Source organism: Ailuropoda melanoleuca, chromosome 1 (genome assembly GCF_002007445.2).
Source record: "Ailuropoda melanoleuca isolate Jingjing chromosome 1, ASM200744v2, whole genome shotgun sequence".
NCBI classification, from domain to species: Eukaryota; Metazoa; Chordata; class Mammalia; order Carnivora; family Ursidae; genus Ailuropoda; species Ailuropoda melanoleuca.
Window position 1 is genome coordinate 147,854,466 of NC_048218.1, and position 19,295 is coordinate 147,873,760.

Here is a 19,295-nt window from a genome sequence, read left to right on the forward strand (position 1 = left end):
TGACTCTTTTGCAATGGAAAAGTAGCACGCAGATATGTATTTGGCCTAATTGGCATTTTCTGAATATTCTTCTTTGTACCTTACTGAGGACTTTTGGTGTGAATACGCTTATGAGGGTGCACCCATATGAATACAGAAAAAAAAGTTACATTGTCGTGAAGCTCAGCTAAGTTTGCATTGATCTTGCCATTGCTTTCCAGACCTGGCAGGCACTGTTCCTTACATGTGTCTTTTTTTTTTTTTTCAAATGAACTTCTGTGTTCTACCCTGTTCAATAATTAACATTAATTTCCACGCATTCAAGGATTGTTTAATGTCCACTTTTAGGATGTCATATCCTTAGGCACTTGCCTTTCACACATTGCCTTTTAAATTAGTTAAGAAATCATTATGGGTGTGATTATGGGTAAATCTTCTCTATTATATGTAACCACCAGTTATATACTAGAGAGTATATGTACTAGGACCTCCTAATGTAAAACCCAAAAGCTGTAAGTTTTTTTAAATTAATAGCAACCCCACATTTTTCTCCCTTTTTATGCCACTTGGAGAGACTGGCATATACTCTACCTGAGGGCACAGCCATGGTGGACGGAAGTATCGTTGACATAGTAATAAAAAGCCCATAAAAACTTGCTCAGAACTTCTGAACTGAAAAGTGTGTGTGGACTGTTGCATAATCCTACTTCTTAAGCTGGTTTTGGTTGGAGAGTAATTGCCAGAACATGCTGTTTGTTCACCTAGATGTTCTGGGATTCGTTGCTAGATCCAGCCAGTCTGTCAGAGTGTATCTCTCTCTCATTGCCTTCATCCTGCACAGATTGCCGGCCCTGAACCGCTTTTCAGCTTGACTGAGTGACTCAGAGAAACTGTTGTGTGGAATACTCTATGACGTTTATTCTGAGGGAATTACTAAGACATTGTCTACTACATTACACAGTTCCCCCCGTGTCAAGTCCCACTCAGGTCTTCTGGTTTCTTATTGCTTTTGTATGAACTGAAAATATTTTGCTTCTCCTAAGGTGGTAATATTCCCTTTATCTCAGGGCCATTGTGAAGTCTGTGCCTCATCGTTTTTTTCTGTTTTCCTTTGGCAGGAGGAAGCTCAGATCTAAATGTACAGCTCCATTTTAGGAATTATTGAGAATTCTGTAGAATATATATTTGCATACTTATTTTCCTCTTTTCCACGCTTCTCTATTTTTCCTGTACATCATTTTTAAATGTATTGTGAATCTTGTTAGCTGCTTCAGAGTCAGTGTGTAGAGGAAAGGGTTAAAATTTGCACACATGTAAGTGTATTTATGTAATGCTTATATAAGTCTATATTTCATGTGTGCTTTTTGCTAGGTTGTAAGAGATACACATACATACTAGGTTATAAGATATATATGTATACACACACACATACAATTTTAATTTTCTTTCATTCCTCCTTTTTTTTTTTAATATGTGATAAAATTATACATGCGTTTTTTACTGTGACAATGTATGGACACGGGGCACCTTACTTAATGTCCCTACCATGCCTCAGCCTCACACCCTGATCTCCAGTCAGTGTGATTTCTTCAGGGTTGTTGACTGGAGGAGAGAGGTAAAAGGAGCCTCCTTTCCAGAGCGTCAGCTGCTCTCAGGCAGAGTGTGCCTTCAGCACTTGTAACTCACGCTACTTGCTCCATCAGTCACTCTGTCACCTCCTTCTACACACACTTTTTTTTTTCCATTCTCTAGACATACTTTTTAGATGGTTTACTAGTTGGATTTTAGATATAAGTATGGAAGACCTAGGAAAAGTGACTGCCTCATTTAGAGACACTGTCTTGGGAGTCATGATTTCTCACAGTGGTGAATTCACAGGACCCCTGCAGAAGCATGGAGTGTGGCCAAAGGGTAAACGCTATCACCAGACAGACCTGGAGCTCGGATCTTGGCTTCTCCAGGAATCAGCATGGTGCTTTAGATAATACTTAGCATCTTAGATCTTCGGATCCCCTTGCTATAAAATGTGAATGGAAGTACTTACGTTGCAGGGTTACTGTAAGACTTAAATGAGTCAATATAATTTTTATTTATATGTCCTATATACACAGTGTCTGACATATACTGGACACTCAATAAATGTTTGTTTCTTTTTCAGTTGGAAGGAAATTATGGTTAATGCCTTGAAAATCATACTAAAGTAGGGTTGAAGGGATTAAATCAGGAATTGTGCTCAAATGAAAGTTATAAACACCTGAAAGGCAGCAGCTTAAATTAGGGCTTTATTTGTCCCTTGTGATGAAAAATCTCTGGGAAGGTGATGGAAGCACTGTTTCAGGAACTCAAGTTTGTCAAGACCGATGTCCTATGAGTCTTGATCTTTTCCTCATAGTTTGCAAGATGGCTACTGTAGCTCCAGCCACCAGTATCCAGTTTTTAGGAAGTTGGAAAAAGGAAGGAGAATGAAGGGAGAATGAAAGTACTTGTGACCAGAAACGTTCCAAAACCTCTCTAGCAAAACAATGGAGCCTGGGAAATGTTTTTAACTTGGTACTTTGCTACCCCCAGCAAAATCAGCTTTCATTAATGAGGAGGAAATGGAAAGATGAGTATTGGATGGACTGTAACAGTTTCTGACATAGGTATGATCCTCTTTTGCTTTTAGAAACTTCGTTTTCCTAACAATAGACATCAGTGTGGATGGGAGTGAGGGAAGTAGAGAAATACCCATTGTTGATAACTGGACTCTCTTTGGAGGCAGGAGGTCTTTGAGTAGTCAAGGGGAATGTGAAATAAGGATATTTATTATTATCTTTTGAATCTATGATGTTAGGCATGGTGCTAACAGGAGTTTTACATATATTACCTCATTAATTTCTACAGATGAGATAGGCTATGTTATCTGTTTTACTGAGGAGGCCACCAAGTCTCAAGAATATCCATTTTCCAGGGTCACACAGCCAGTATCAGTAATGGAGCCAGAAGTCAGATTCACACCTGACAAACCACAAAATCTTTGCTTTGCACCGTATGGCATTCCTATAGAACTCTCAAGAAACCTGCTCTTGTACTTGGCTTTTATTTTTCCATAATGCCTTGTACTACTGGGGTCTGTAATAACTGTATTTTGACCTTATTATTTATGTACAGAATTAAACAGAGCATCACGTAAAGGGTCGCTGCTGTCGGTTGCTGAGGGCTGTATAGAGGAGGCTGGGAGAGGCACAGGTGGTGCTTCCCCCTCATCACCACCACTCAGAGGTGGGGGCAGCTGCCTCTGTATTTCTGCCTCTAGAGTCAATAGCGCCTAGGGACATTTCTTTAGGACAAAGGGAATGTGGCAAAGCAGCAGTGACCAACCTCAGGAAGCCAGAATCCAAAATTGAAAGCTGACAGAACGATGTGATATGGAGGCAGGTATCTTCTCAAGTCAGAAGCTAGGGAATTTTCCTTGACTTCTTCCTCTTCCTCCACTCTGAACCCAGTTGGTCACCCAGTTGCTTTGCTTCCACCTCACTTACCTGCCCTGTCCTCCCCCTCCCCGCTGCAGCTGCAGTAGTTCAGGGCTAATTCTCTCTCACATTGACTATTGCGAAGGGTTTCTGAAATGGCCTCCTGGTCCTCAGTCTTACCGTCATTCAGTCCATTTGCCCACAGATATGACCACAGAGCTGCCTTACCTGATGGCGTTAGGGGCTCTTCAGCTGCTTCCAGGATAAAATCCAGTAACTTTGAGGTGCATGTCCCTTTATGATCTGCCTTGCTGCGTATACACATCCAGGTCATTCTGTGTCACCATAGAGAGTTTCTTACCATGCCGTGAACGTATTCCCTTCCTTGGAGTTTATATGTGCAATTCTCTTCTCTTCCTGGAGAGCCTTCTTTATCTTTTACCCCTCATGTTCATCTGGAAGATCCCGATTCATCCTCAGACCTCTGCTCAAGTATCTTTCATTTTTGATGCCATCTTTGTCTCCTTCAGGCAAGGTCCTCTCTTCTGCTTCCTCAATGTCGTTACGTGCCTGTGTTCTAGCTCCTTGTGTCATGACCAAAACCATCATGAAGTAGGGAATCCTGGTTGATTCAGCATTGTGTTCCTTGTGCCTAGCACTGTGCCTGGCATAGGTCAATCACTCAATAAATGTTTAATGCTGGTTGTGTACAGGAGTGAACATTTAGGTTAGACCTAAGACAGAATAATTTGTTGCCTAATTCATTATTCTAGCCCTGAAACACCATAACTTTGGGCAAGTTCTTTATTCTTTTAATGCTGGATTAACGGGAGTGTGTATGTAAAATCACTCCCATCTCCCTGCATTGAACTGTTCTCACCAAGTTCTTCCATGGCTTCTATTAGTTTTTCAGGTTATCTTTATTTATTATTATTTTTGAAAGATTTTATTTTTAAGTAATCTCTACACCCAACACGGGGCTCAAACTCACAACCTGGAGATCGAGAGTCGCATGTTCTACCGACTGAGCCAGCCAGGCACCCCCTCAGGTTTATCTTTAATCAGTCCCATTAGGCCAGCTCAGTGATGAGTCTGATTCCCAAATCCTAAAGGAGCTCTTAGCTCTATTATGTATTAGGCCTTTCCTCAAAACCCAGTTATGTATTCAGTGTTTTTCCTTTATATTGTCTGTTGTGAGCATCCATTCCTGACGGAAGACACATTTTAAATTATTTAAGTGATTCAAAACATTTTTCCTCTTACTTTTTAGTGATTCCTAAGTATCTTTTATTTAAAATTTTTAATTTGAGTGTAGTTGACAAACACGATGTTGCATTCATTTCAGAGTGATTTGACAAGTCTATACATTATACTGTGCCCACCGTATGTGGAGCCTCCATCTGTCACCACACAACACGATTACAGCACCACTGTCTGTATTCCCTGTGTTGTGCCTTTTATTCCCACGTGATTCCTAAATATCTTTCTGTATGTGTTTTGTCCCTTTTAGCTATTTAATACAAGACTTTCTTGCACGAAAATTAAGTACATGATAAGTATCTGAAGATTGTCTTCAAACCATGAATATTATTGCTACTTCTTAAATTTTTAATTCCCAATTTCTAATATGTCGAACATTTACATTCAGCAGTTGCTTAGATGTGCTGTATCTGGCAAGGTATAGGTAATTACTGGAAGAATAGAAGATTAATGAAAGCTGCGATTTTCACGGTCTTATTTATTGCTGAAATCCCAGAGCCTCAAAACAATGCTTACATGAAATCAGTGTCAGATTTAGCTGTTGAAGGAAGGAAATAAGGAAGCAATATAGTGGCATTTTAGTTAACCAGGGCCTGGGCAGCCAGTGCCACAGTGAACTCGCAAGTCTGAGTCAATGTACCTCATACAGTCCGTTGTACATCATACCTACAAAGACCCTGCAGAAATCAAGTGTGCAAAAGGGCCACTGAAGCAGATGAAAAAGAGGTGTGTACCATTTTCAGTTGGATAAATCTCCATGGGTGTACATGTTTATTTGTTTGTCTTTAAACCTCTGCTTCATGCCTATTGACATTGAGAACCAAAACCAGTATTCTGTGCTTTCAACTTAGTTGCGGTTTTGCTCTGAAAGAAAAATGTATTCAGATTCTAGCATAAGGTTATTTAGTCACCAGAAGATCTCTGAGTAACTTCGCATTGGCATCTTTGTCATTGCCTAACTGAAACCTGATTAGCCTGCTTAATAAATTCTAATTCCCTGGCTTCTTATCGAAGAGCACTTTTGAACTATCAGACCATTTCATTTATGTCAATGAATACTTCTTGAACACCTGTTTTGGCCAAAGCTCTGTTAAATGTTCTCCATGTCTGAAAATCTCTGGGTTATTACTCTGCTGCAGATTTGTGGTTTAAAAAAATTGTATTGCACTTCTAAAGCCTCATCATTGCAAGATCGTGCGAGATAGTTGACCATACCTGAAGCCCAGGCTCGCAGGCTGTAACTCTGTCTTTCAGAGGTAATCGTCACTCAAGCAAATTTTAGGGCATCACAAAGTTAACCATCAATTAACCAAATGAATCAGTTAACCACTGCTTTCCTTACCCAAGTTAAGTGTCAGGGAGTCTTACTGACGCAGAAGGGTGGTGCCACAGGGGAGAGTATGAGATCTGAAAATGATACATTAGGAGAGTCTAAGGTTCAATTATATATAAATTATGGATAAAAGCATAATATGAGAAGGTTTACTTTTTCTGATGTGTTCATCTCATCAGTGGTTTAGGGGACTATTCTGTTTGTATCTCAAGATCTTTTTAGGTGTTGATTATAACATTTATAATTCTCTGAACGTTTTGGTTTTCATTCCTAATATATTACCTGGAATTGTCAGTCAAATCAAAACCCAAACTTGAAATTAAAATTTTCTAACAACTCATGAGAGAGAAGGAAAAAATGAACTGGCATTCATTTTTTTAAAAAAAAAATATTATGCCTTTTAAATTTCGAATGTTCAGATTTGAGGATTAAATACCTGCATCTCTCTGTCACTTATTTTTCTACTAATGATCATCCCTGCTTCAGCTCTTTAAAATGGTTTGTTGGGTTTTGGTTTAGCATGCAAGCCCTTAAGCTGTCTTTTGTCATTTCATAAGGGCCAAGAGCTTGTTAGCCTGGAATTTAGTGTATTTTGATAGTCATTTGTTTTTAGTTATTCTTTTCTTGATTTTTTGGAACTCTTTTCATGAGGAAACTCCACGATTCTTACCAATTAGTCATAAACTAGTTCAGATTTAGGAATTACATAATTTACTACTTTGGAACACTATATTATTCCAAGTCCAAATGGTAAAGATGTGAATATTTCACTGAATGTTGGGCGATGTGGCTAATAATTAGATCCTCAGAGAAAAAAATAAAACTCCTGAAATTTGTGGGAGGATCAGAAATGGGGCCAGGGAAAACAAGTAGTTTAATATATAAATACTTGTTATTAGTGAAAATTAAGCATGGCCTTTTTAGGATTCAGTCCCTGTTTTTAGTGCTGTAGTCTGTGTTTTCACTGTGTTCATTAACACAACAAATAACTTCACTAGCGGCTTGAGATTTGACTCACAGGAAAACATTAGGTAGTAATTAAGAACAAGGCTCTTTTTTTTTTTTTTAAGTTTGTGAAATTTTAACTACTGCCAAATGTGGTCGCCACTTGCCACGTGTAGCTTTGAGCACTTGAAATGTTGACTAGTCTGGATTCAGATGTGCTAAAGTGTAAAAAACATACTGGGTTCCAAAGACTTGGTATGAAAAAAAGATTGGAAATATCTCAATAATAATTTATGTTGAATACATGTTATGATAATATTCTGGAGATACAGGGTTAAAAAAAAAGAGTATTAAAATTAATTTCACCTTCTTCTTTTACCTTTCCTACTACGGCTCCTGGAAAACTAAAAATCACATATGTGGTTCACCTTAAATTTTACTGGACAGTGCTAATCTAATGGGTTAAAAAGATCCTGTATGTACAGTAAATATTAGCATATTTGATTCAGATTTTAACTTCTTGAAGAATCCATTTTGGGGGCAGTTTGGGAAGCCCAGTTATTCTTCTGCTGTGTGCCAGGGCTGCGGGCTGAAGCGGCTGTTCTTCGGACTTGCCCACTCTGTTCAGTTGACTGGTAGCAATCGATAGATACTTACGGAAGGAGTAAGTGCCTCTTTGTTGTTATGCAGCCTAAATGAATGAACTGCACCTAGTGTTTCTCTCTTTTTCACCTCTCTTCCCCTGATGGCTTTGATGTAGTTGTTAATAATTGGTTGATATTTATAGTAACATCAATCTAAATTAACACAGGTTTTCAAAGAACCAGTTCATATATTACCATATGCCATAAATTATGGTATGGTGCGGATTATCATGGCTTATCATCTTGTTTACAACCCTTGACTAATATTCTGCCACTTATTATGTTATTACATATTATTACTGGTGATAATGTCTGTAACCAAAAATGAACTTTTCATATTGTGCTTTCATAAGAAACCAGCTGAAGCAGAATGTGCGTGTAGTAGGAGCTGAAGAACAAGCATTTATGAATAATCAGCCTCTCTTTTCCAGGGAGGCTTAACTATTTCCTTTGTGGGGGAGAAAAATCATTTAAGACTCATGTGTACTTTATTTTAAATTCTTTAATTTATGAACTGTTTGACACCACCCTAAAAGGTTTTGGGGCACCGAGATTAGTTGAATGAGGTCACATTATGTTAGGCAGAGAGGCAGTTGAATAGGCGTTGATAATAATAAAACCTGTAAAGGTCATTCTGTGCAGATAAATGTAATACTTGAATTAGTCAGTCATTTACTTTCTCTAAAAAAGTAATAAGTTAATCTTGTTCCAAAAAAACCCCTCCAAGACTGGTAGTTTTCTTTTTAATGCCTTTCATCTTAGGCAATCTTTTGTATATCATGCAAAGGACCATACAATTAGCATGAAATGAGAGAGTGCTTTTTAAATTTGATGAATAAGGGCTCTTTTTTCTCCAGCTGATATGCATGCAAGGTGGAGGTCTGTATCTTGCCAGCAGACAGACTATTTGGTATCTATCCTATAAGTAGCTCCTAGTTTATATCTGTGCCTTAATGAGGAAAGAGGTCTGGAAGTAATAAAAGTGAGCTTAAAGTGCATTAAAAATAGCACAACGCTTTAGTGTAAATGCTGCAAGATTCCCAGATTTGGACAGTTGGGCTTTTCCACCTTGCCCTGGATTCCAAAGATGGCCCTGTCATCCTATTTTTTTTGGCAGTCAATTGAGGACATATTAGTAAGACCTCCGTGAGCACGAAAAACTTTTTTTTTGGTGGTGGTGGGAGTTGTCTTTTCTGTCATTTATCACGAAAGCATTCTTTGTTAAATTTTTTCTTCCAAGTGTTACCTCTTTAGAAAAGTTTTTATGCCTCTATATTCTTGTGAGCTGTTTGCTCTTTAGAAATACTTGTCTTTGAAGTCGTAGTACTTATAATATGTTAATGAACATTTTTCTTTCTTTAAAAAGTGTTAATATACTGTTTCATTAGTTAGAGTGGATGCTCCTGTCCTTGCTGTTTTAAATGGCACAGTTTTTAAGAGATGTCCCACATTGCTGAGAAAGTTTTTATAACTAGTCATTTTTGTTCACATGTTTATCTTGTTGTGCTTCATAATTCCCTTATATGTAGCTCAAACATTTCCTATGGCATAAGCCAAAATGCCACAGATAAGGTAAATTGGTTATTAATTGAGCAACTTTTCCCTCTTAAGGTACTACCGTAATTAGGAATGCCAGCTGTAGCAAGTAAAATACTGGATGCCCAAAGTTGAATTTCAAATAAACAACAGAATTTTTTAGCATAAGTGTATCCCCTACAATATTCAGGTCATCCTTTGACTAAAAAAGTCATCTATATTTGACCCGGCAACCATCTCCGTAACTCAGCTCTCTTATTAACTCAAGGAACTCCAGAGTTGGGTTAATTCTATGCTTGGCTGTTCTGCACAATGCTGATTGCTGATCGTTCCTGCCACAACCCAGTACTTAGAGATCACACAGTATAGGTACAGTTCTTTGAAGCTCAAAGTGCTTCAAGTGTGTTTTCTCATTTATCCACATATTTGGGCAGGGGAGGAATAGAAAGGCCACACTCTGTTCTCATCTTGTCTACTTTTCATTTTAAAAAAGGAGAAGGTTCTCTCTTGCAAAGTGATGATACTACTTCTGAAAGCTAAGAGGCCACCTAGAGCAGAATTTAGAGTTTCCTTCTTACTCGCCTCTATTTTTGGTTAACTTAGCGAACTCTCTAGCAGTATAATTACAGATTTAAAAAACTTTAAAAAAGTGAATTCAGAGAGAACATACATTTCCTGTGTGCCTACTAATAAATGGGGAGGGCAGGTGAAAAGCGACTCTTCCAAAGTGAACACTGCCATCCAGGTGAAAGATTTTAACTTCCCTTCCCTCTCTCTTCTCCCACCTTGCCCTCCACATAACAGATGCTGAAAAGAGCCACTCAACATGCACGCCCTCATCCCTTGTCATCTGCATTATTACTAAGGTTTCCTAGGTGATATTTCTTCCTCCAGCCTCGCTCCCTTCCAAACTGACAGCCAGCAGTGATTTTTCTAAAACATAAATCTTACTGTAGCACTGGCTCACTTTCTGTGACTAGTTATCAGAGAAAAGTCCATGCTGATTAGCATGGCATTCAGTGCCCTTCCTGATCTGGGCTCTACTTAATTCCCTTTCTTTTACTTCTTCCTTAGCACTTGATAGTAGAGAAATAACAAATATTTGAAATGCCTCAAACATGCCATGCTTCTCTATATCTCCAGCTTTTTGTACATTGTTCCCTCTGACCGGCATGCCTATCTCCCCTTTTATCTCCCTAGCAAAATCCTGTTCATCTTTGAAAATCCTCTATAGGCATCATTTTCCCCTGGAGGCTTTCCCTGATCACCCTTCACTATCCTTAGAGTGAATTCTGCTCTCCTACTTAAGCTTCTGTATACACGTGGGGTATCACGTACGCCACAGTGTATTGCAGTGGTTTATTTACATTGCTAAGTTTTCTGAGGACAAGCCATCATCATCATTTCCGAATCTCTGGTTTCTATCACAGAGCCTAGAAAATAGCAAGCACTTGGAGATGTGTTGCTGAGAAAGTTTTTAGAAATAACCAGTCATGCACTAGATCAAACTTGAGGCAAATCCAGCCCCATTGACCTGGTCCTGTGCTTTAGCTGCTCCCTGCCACAGCTTTGGCCTTTCTTTCACAGCAGTTGGTGGATAGAAAAGTGGCTCAGTTATCTACTGAATGACTAATCTACCAGTGCTGTTTATTAGTTCACAATGGAATTTTTTCGTAGGGTAAATAGAGGGGTGGTTGTGGGGAGCCTCTATATAATAAAGAATTAGAAGCTTGCCTTCAGGGGCGCCTGGTTGGCACAGTCGTTAAGCGTCTGCCTTCAGCTCAGGGCGTTGATCCTGGATCCCTGGGATCGAGCCCCACATCAGGCTCCTCCACTGGGAGCCTGCTTCTTCCTCTCCCACTCCCCCTGCTTGTGTTCCCTCTCTCCCTGGCTGGCTCTCTCTGTCAAATAAATAAATAAAATCTTTAAAAAAAAAAAGAAGTTTGCCTTCAGATGCTGTATCTCCTTTTGTTTCTTGTGCTTTCTACCTCTAAGGCTGCCCATCAGTGTCTTCGGGGTGCGAATGGAGTCAGCGGGGGCGGGGGGGGGCTGGACAAGGAAGAAGCGAGTGTTTACTATAGTAGCCTGACATTGCTGCTTTTCTTGACTAGTCTTCCTACAGGAAAACTTATCTGTCTTTATGTCCTCAGGACCTACCCAATCATGGAAGTTAATTAATAAATTAATTCACAATGAGATATTCAATATTATTGATAGCTTAAAGTATTACTCTTCCCAAACAACAGTTGCATTTTAACAGATGGTTCTAATCCCTATTTCCAAAGAATGAATAATACTGGCATGATATACTTTATAGCAAATATATACTTTATAATACCAAGGGGGAAAAGTGTGTTTGAAAAAACTGGAGATCTTTTAATCTCCCCTCAAATAGAATTAGCTACGTGCTGCCTGTAATGTGTATATACACGAATGAGTCAGGAATTGCACTCGATTGCCAGTAATGGACAACCATAAACCAGTGGCTTAGACAAATCAGGGTTTGTTTCGTTTTGTTTTTTCCTCTAAGAATGACCTGAGTTCAGTAATTGAGGGCTAGTATGATGGCTCCATGAGACCATCAGTGTCTGACTTCTGTCTTTCTGCTCCACCACTTTTAATGTGTGACTTCCATACACCAGGTTGCCTCTTGATTACAAGGTGGCTGCTGCATCTCCAAGCATAGAAGGAGGGGATTGAGGTAAAAGCAAGCCCCACTTAAATAGCGTTTCCAAAAACCCGGTTCAACAGCTTTCACTTGACTACCTTTACCAGTAAGGATGGCTGGGAAATGTTGTTAGCTAGGTACGTTGCCGTGATACATACCTATAATTAAGAAAGGGCTAGGGTGCCTGGGTGGCTCAGTCAGTTAAGGGTCTGCCTTTGGCTTAGGTCATGATTTCAGGGTCCTGGGACTGAGCATCGCATCAGGCTCCTTGCTCAGTGGGGAGCCTGCTTCTCCCTCTCCCTCTGTCCCTCCCACTGCTTGTGCTTGCTCTCTCACTCGCTCTCTCTCCCAAATAAATATAATCTTTAAAAAAAAAGAAGGAAGGAAGGAAGGGAGGAAGGAAGGAAATAGCCCACTGATAACAGAACTAGTAATCTTACAGCCATATTAGGGCAAATAATCTGTTATCTTTTGTCTTTATGGGATCATTCAAATAAAAAATACTTAGAACTAAAAGCTTATTTTAGTTAATATTATAATAGACTTTCCTTTAAGATGCAGTTATTTTTTAAAAAAAAAATTTTTTTTACTCAAAAATTGTTTTTACAATTTTTTTTGTTAAGTAGGCTCCATGCCCAGCATGGGGCTTGAACTCACCACCCTGAGATCGAGAGTCACGTGTTCTACCTACTGAGCCAACCAGCTGCCCCAAGTCACTTAGCTAATATGGGGCTCAAACTTGAATTCAGGTGTGTTAGACTCAATCCAAACACTTAGCTGCCAAGTCAGTGAATCACAGAAGCTACAGCTCTGCCTCAGGCTTCCAGAGCCCCTAGTCCAGAGCTAACTGCAACTAGGTCAATCCCCAGGGACCCCATCCCAGCTGACCTCTGTGTGTATACTCACATGCCTGCACGTGCCAGGGCTGAGGGGTTGCCACTAAAGCCTTTGATCCAGAAAAGAAAGGAGATAGCCCCTGACCTGTCTTGCCCTCTACCCTGCCTGCCTCTTGCCCATGAAGCCTTCCTAAAACCCAGCTTCCTGCTGACCCTTGTCCTCAGCACCTGCATAACCAGTGGTACAAACCCTCATTCTTCAGGAATCACCGACCAGATTAAAACGAATTGTGACTTGAAATCAGTTGACCCAGATCATCTAGGCCTTTAAAGGCCAAATCTCAAAGTTTAACCTCTATTTTGTATAGGATTAGGAGGTCACTGACTAATAATAATAAGTAGATAAAAAGTCAGTGGTTTTCCTTCAAAACACAAAGATGGAACATTATTATAAGGGGTAAAATTTCAATTATTTAATGTCCATATAGTCCTGTCGCTTTCAAAGGAAACATTATAAGTGCATTGCAATATCTACCAAACATCTTCTTGTTCTATCTATAGCAATTCTTAGCACTAGCACTAATGAGGACTTACTTAGCTTTGGATATAGCAGCTAGCAATTTTTTATAACAACAAATTTGGTGATAAGAGTAAATAATTTAGGAAATGGATTTTTGGTGATGAATTTTTAAACTGTCATATAATGAACAGCAGCCATCACTTGACATACCTGCATTTAACAGGTAGTCTAATACACATGGTAAAAACTGGCTACAGGTTTAGGGAACAGGTTATTTCTATTTGACTTCAAATTTTAAATTTATTCATTCAAGTAATTTTTTAACATCTGCATTGATCATAGTTTTGCATTATCTCTGGCAGCGTGGGAGAGGTATACAGATATGCTCAGTGAGTGCCAAGTCATTTAAATCTCCAGAAAAAAATTAAAGCTCATTTTACTTTTTATAAATATAAATGAACAGAAAAAGACAAATGCTAAAGTCTGAACTAGAAATATAACTACAGTGCTTTAGGTCTCACATCATGGGGCTGGCTCAAATAACACATTTCATTTTTATTTTAAAGAAAGATACATTAATCTGTTATTTTGAAAATCAATTCTGTATACTTTTCAGTGATGAAAAATATTTGTGACATAAAAGGATATGTTAATTTGGGTGACACTAGTCCTAATAAAATGGAAGAAAAAGATGTAGTCTCAGGCTTCTGGATATCCTTGGTCAGGCAGGATTTAAGGGCTTGAGTAATGGACGACTCATCCTTTTCCTCACATTTAATTATTCATTAAGTCCTGTCAGAGAGGCTCTGGTTTGTCCTCTCCTTTACCTTTCCCATGCCAGGACCGGAGAGCAGACCCTTATCATCCCTCATCTGATTTATTACGGAGCCTCCTGACAGATCTTTCTTCCTCTTGACTTTTGCCTTTCTGGTCTATTCTTGACATGGTGTCAGAATTTTGTACTTGAGGGAAAAAAGGAAAAAGAAAGAAAAAAGTTGTATTCCCACCTCCCACCACCCCCTGTGAAAAGTCTAGCATCACCTGTTAGGTAACAGAAATGGACACAGCTCAGCTCAGCATTTGCCAGTGGGCCCTGTGGCTCTTTCCAGGCCCCCCCGGGATGGTGTTTTACCTCGCACTCGAAGCTAGACTCCTAACTATGGTTCCCAAACACGCCTCCTGCTTGCACAGCTCTCTGCTTTGCTTGCACAGCTCTCTGCTTTTGCTTGCTGGCATTGGGTGGAATGCCCTTTCTGCAGCAGCCACTATGGAGCTCAGCCCTGACCTTCAAGCCCAGCCCAGAATGTCACTGTTTTCCCTGCTTCCCCCATCAGAAGTCAGTTCTCTGTTTTAGGTACTTCCACGCTGTATTAATCTTTACCTCTATAAGGCATTTTTAAGTGTTTAGTTGTATGTCCTAGTGTCCTTTTCTCCCTTTTTTCCCCTCCCCCCCCGCCCTTCTTTCCTTTCTAACTCACATATCTTTTTTTTTTTTTTTTTTTTTTCCCTTTTTCCCCCCTTTTTTTTTTTTTCCCTTTTGCCCTGGGTGCCCGGTAACTTTGGACCAATTTTGAAATGTAGAAAAACAAGTCATACTGATTCTTCCTTTTGGCATGTTTTGTTTCTCTTTTCCTTGTCCCTATCTAGTTCAGTGTTTTCTTTATTCCTCTATCGGATATTGCCTCAAAACCTTTGTCAGAAGAGATATACTAGGGCTCGAGTAAATAGAAATAAATCCACAGACCATATGTCTGTGAAAGCAGGAACTGTGTCTTGCTCATCTTTGTATCCTCCAGCACTGTGCCTTCACCAGAGATGCGAGATGAATTGGTGCATACTTGTATCTCTACATCTTTATAAGTATCTGCAAAAAGAATTTCTCATCAATTTTCTGAGGTGGCTACAGGAAGATTTTTTTAATGGTTAAAAGTAAACTAGTTCTTAAAAATGTTTATTACGTTGTTAAAAATGACCCCTCCTATCTCTCTCATTTCTTAAAGAAAATATTAAGGTTACAGAAATACTAATGATATGCATTTATCAGAAAATTTCTTTGTATTAAGTTAGATATCCCAAGCTAATGTAAATTGGGTGCTCCCAACTAGTAATCTGGTATAAATTCACAATAGTTAGAAGTAAGGTAACATTACTTTTACTGTTTTGGTTCCTCACTTCATGTCTTTATGTCCAGCACGTCCTCATCTTATAGCTCCTACAGCCAGACCACCTCTTGCAGAAATTTACGCCTCTTACATATTTTTGAAAGTACCATTCATTGGGGATGCATTATATGATTCTGTATACCCTTTCATTATCTGTCCTATTTGGTCATAAAATCAAACCAAGGAATAAAAAGTTCTACTTGTTCCATTTTTTAAATTGAAGTATAGGTGACACATGTTACATTAGTTTCTGGGGGACAGCATAGTAATTAGGTAAGTTTGTATGTTTCACTGTGCTCGCCACCAGCGCGGCTACCATCTGTCACCAGACAGCACTACTGCTTACAGTTCACTACTTTCCCTATGCTGTACCTTTTATTCTTGTGACATATTCATTCCAGAACTAGAAGCCTGTATTTCCCCCTCCCTCTGGCAACCATCACTTTGTTCTCTGTATTTTTGGACCTGTTTCTGCTTTTTGTTTATTTTTTAGATTCCACATATAAGTGCAATTATACAGTATTTGTCTTTCTCTGTCTGACTTCATTCACATAGTATAATACCCTCTAGGTCCATCTGTGTTGTCGTAAATGGCAAGATCTCATTCTTTTTATGGCTGAGTAATATTCCACTGTACATAGATACCACATCTTTATCCATTCATCTATCAGTGGACACTTGGGGTGCATCCCTATCTTGGCTGTCATGAATAATGCTGAAATAAACATAGAGGTGCATATATCTTTTCAAATGAGTGTTTTTGTTTTCTTTGGGTAAATACCCAGTAGTGGAATTACTGGATTATATGGCATTTCCATTTTTAATTTTTTGAGGAACCCCCATGCTGTTTTCTGTAATGGCTGTCCCAATTTACTTTCCCATCAGCGGTGCTCAAGAGTTCATCTTTCTCCACATCCTCACCAACAGTTGTTATTTTTTTAAATATTTATTTATTTTAGAGAGGGTGAGGGAGGGAAAATGAACACAAGTGGGAAGAGGGTCAGAAGGAGAGAAGCATACTCCCCGTTGAGCATGGAGTCCAGTGCGACGCTCGATCTCACGACCCTGGGATCATGACCTGAGCTGAAATCTAGAGTTGGACGCTTAACCAGCTCAGCCACCCAGGTGCCCTTATTTCTTTTCTTTTTAATTCTAGCCATTCTGACAGGTGTAAGGTGACAATCTCATTGTGGTTTTGATTTGCATTTCCCTGATGATTAGTGATGTTGTACATAGGCCATCTGTATGTCTCCTTTGGAAAAATGTCTATTCAGGTCCTCCACCCATTTTTTTTTTTTTAAGTAATCTCTAAGCCCAACGTGGGGCTTGAACTCACAGTCCTGAGATAAAGAGTAATGTGCTCTACTGACTGAGCCAGCCAGGTGCCCCCTCTACCCATTTTTTTAATCAGAGTATTTTTTTGGTGTTGAATTGTAGAAGTTCTTCATATATTTTGGTTATTAATCCCTTACTGGATATATCTTTTGCAAATATCTTCTCCCTTCAGTAGGTTATCTTTTTGTTTTATTCACTGTGCAAAAGCTTTTTATTTTGATGCAGTCCCAATAGTTTATTTTTGCTTTTATTTCCTTTACCTAAGGATACATAGCTAGAATAATATTGCTATAGTCGATGTCAAAGAAATTACTGCCCGTGTTTTCTTCGAGGCATTTTATGGTTTCAGGTACCACATGTAGGTCTTTAATCCATTCCGAGTTTATTTTTGTGTATGGTATAAGAAAGTGGTCCAGTTTCTCCAGCACCATTTATTGAAGAGACTGTCTTTTCCCCATTGTATATTCTTGCCTGTCCTAAATTAATTAGTCATATAAGTGTGGGTTTATTTCTGGATTCTCTGTTCTTTTGATCTGTGTGTCTGTTTTTGTGCCAGTGTCATACTGCTTTGGTTACTACAGCTTTGTAGTACTACTTGAAATCTGAGATGGTGATATCAGCCTCCAGCCTGCTTCTTCTGTCTCAACATTGCTTTGGCTATTTGAGGTCTTCTGTGTTCCATACAAATTTTAGGATTCTTTGTTCTAGTTGTATGAAAAATGCTGTTGATATTTTGGTAGGGATTGCACTGAATCTGTAGATTGCTTTGGGTAATACGAGCGTTTTAACAGTATTAATTCTTCCAATCCATGGGCATGGGCTATTTTTCCATTTGTTGATGTCATCTTCAGTTTCTTTCATCAGCATTTTATAGTTTTCAGAGTACAGGTCTTTCACCTCCTCGGTTAAGTTACTCCTAGGTAGTTTATTTTTTTGGTGCAATTGTAAATTGAATTGTTTTCTTAATTTCTCTTCTACTTCGTTATTAGCATATAAAACGTAGCTGACTTCTGTGTATTAATTAGGTATCCTTCAACATTATTGAAATCATTATTTCTAACAGTTTTTCGGTAGAGTGTTTAGGGTTTTCTGTGTATAGTATCATGTCATTGGGAAGTAGTGAAATTTAACTTCATTCGCCTCACTGATATGGATGCCTTTTGTTAGCTCCATTCGTGATGCTTTCTATGTTCTTGATTTCAATAAAAGAAATAAAAGTAGCCTCTAAATCACAGGTCAGTTTCCACTATTCTGAAACTTGATTACCTAGTTTTGCATTCGCTTTAGCCTCATTTTTACTGAGTATATCTGAACCAGACTCCGTGCTGAACCTCCCTGATGACCTAGGCCTGTGTTCAGTGCCAGGGGCTAGGAGCTCCAATTCCTTTTGTGGCTTTTTGACAATTACCTAACTTTCCTGTATTTCCTCATTGACACCATTGGGATAATCGCCTTTTCATACCTCATAGGAGTATTGTGAGATTAATTAATGTTTGTAAAGTGTTTTCAGGATCATGATGAAAGGTATTAATTTGTAAGCTTGTGGTATTATTATAATTATTAGTAGTAATAGGGATGGTTGTTTAATGCAAATTTTCATCTAAGTGTAGTGTCATATTTTCAAAGGACAACCTCTTTCTTTGTGGCCAGATGTGGATACAATTAACCCTTTACCCTTTATTTTGAAGATACAATTAGCCAATTGTGTATGCAATTAGACGTGTATGCAGTTTTTGCCAGAACTAATTACAGCCTTGGTAAAAAGTCCTTTTGAAAATGCTGGCCCTTTGAATCTTGACTGTCCCTATCTGTGTAATAAGCAATTTGTGCTATGCATATTTTGAGGCCACGGAGGCTCCTTGAATATTGAAGAATTGCTTTTGCGGTAACTGGAGAAAGAGTTTATTTTCTTGAAGCCATAGCATTGTATTTTGCCATCAAGCCTAAAAACCCTTTCACGTAGTTCTGGTTTCAAAGCTTTTATTGATTTTTCTTAATCTTGACATTCAGCTGAAAGATTTTCCACAGTCTGCATTTTGTGAAACAGGTTTTTCTTTTGTAACTTTTTTTTCTCTCCTGAAAACTCCATTTCCCGTCTGTCTCTAATCCAAACATATCATCTCATATTCCCCTTACTTACGAAATAGCCGGTAAGGAACAGATGAGTACTGATCCTCTCTTTCCAGGCATGGCTTTGTGACACCCTTTTACAAGGGACTTCTAATCACTATAATGTAAATTCTATTTATATGGAAGAGTAGAAAGAATACTGAGGAGACCAGGAAGATACTGTTCTGTCTGTGGCTATCCTGTTATTGAGTGAAAGGGCGATGTTCATGGCTTTTAATGAGAAGTTTAACACAGCTTCTTTTAAGGTGTCTCCTTTTTAACACTTTTCATCACTGATCAACCTTAAACTTGACTTTGCACCATCCTATCACCATGGGGATTCAGAGATGAGCAAAGCCCACTTGTCACCTTCTAGGAGCTTAGTATAAAGTGTTGATGATAAGAAAGGTGCTCAGGTCTGCAGACCGCAGTTAGTGTTGTACAAATACAAACAAAGCGCTGGGGTGGGGTGTTCAGTGGAGGAGGGGATCACACTGATCCGGGCCATCAGAAACT

General features: G+C 38.9%; 1 protein-coding gene and 1 long non-coding RNA gene across 3 annotated transcripts in view; one reads left to right on the forward strand and one right to left on the reverse strand.

Annotated features, from left to right (window-relative positions):
• Positions 1–19,295, forward strand: part of UMAD1 (UBAP1-MVB12-associated (UMA) domain containing 1) — a 224,589-nt gene that overhangs the window by 163,356 nt on the left and 41,938 nt on the right. The gene's annotated exons all lie outside the window — the stretch shown is intronic.
• The window catches only part of LOC117803755, a 121,618-nt gene continuing 102,553 nt past the window's right edge, over positions 231–19,295 (reverse strand). Inside the window, exon 4 of the long non-coding RNA XR_004627810.1 lies at positions 231–6,098. This is a non-coding gene — a long non-coding RNA (uncharacterized LOC117803755). The remainder of the gene's footprint in view (positions 6,099–19,295) is intronic.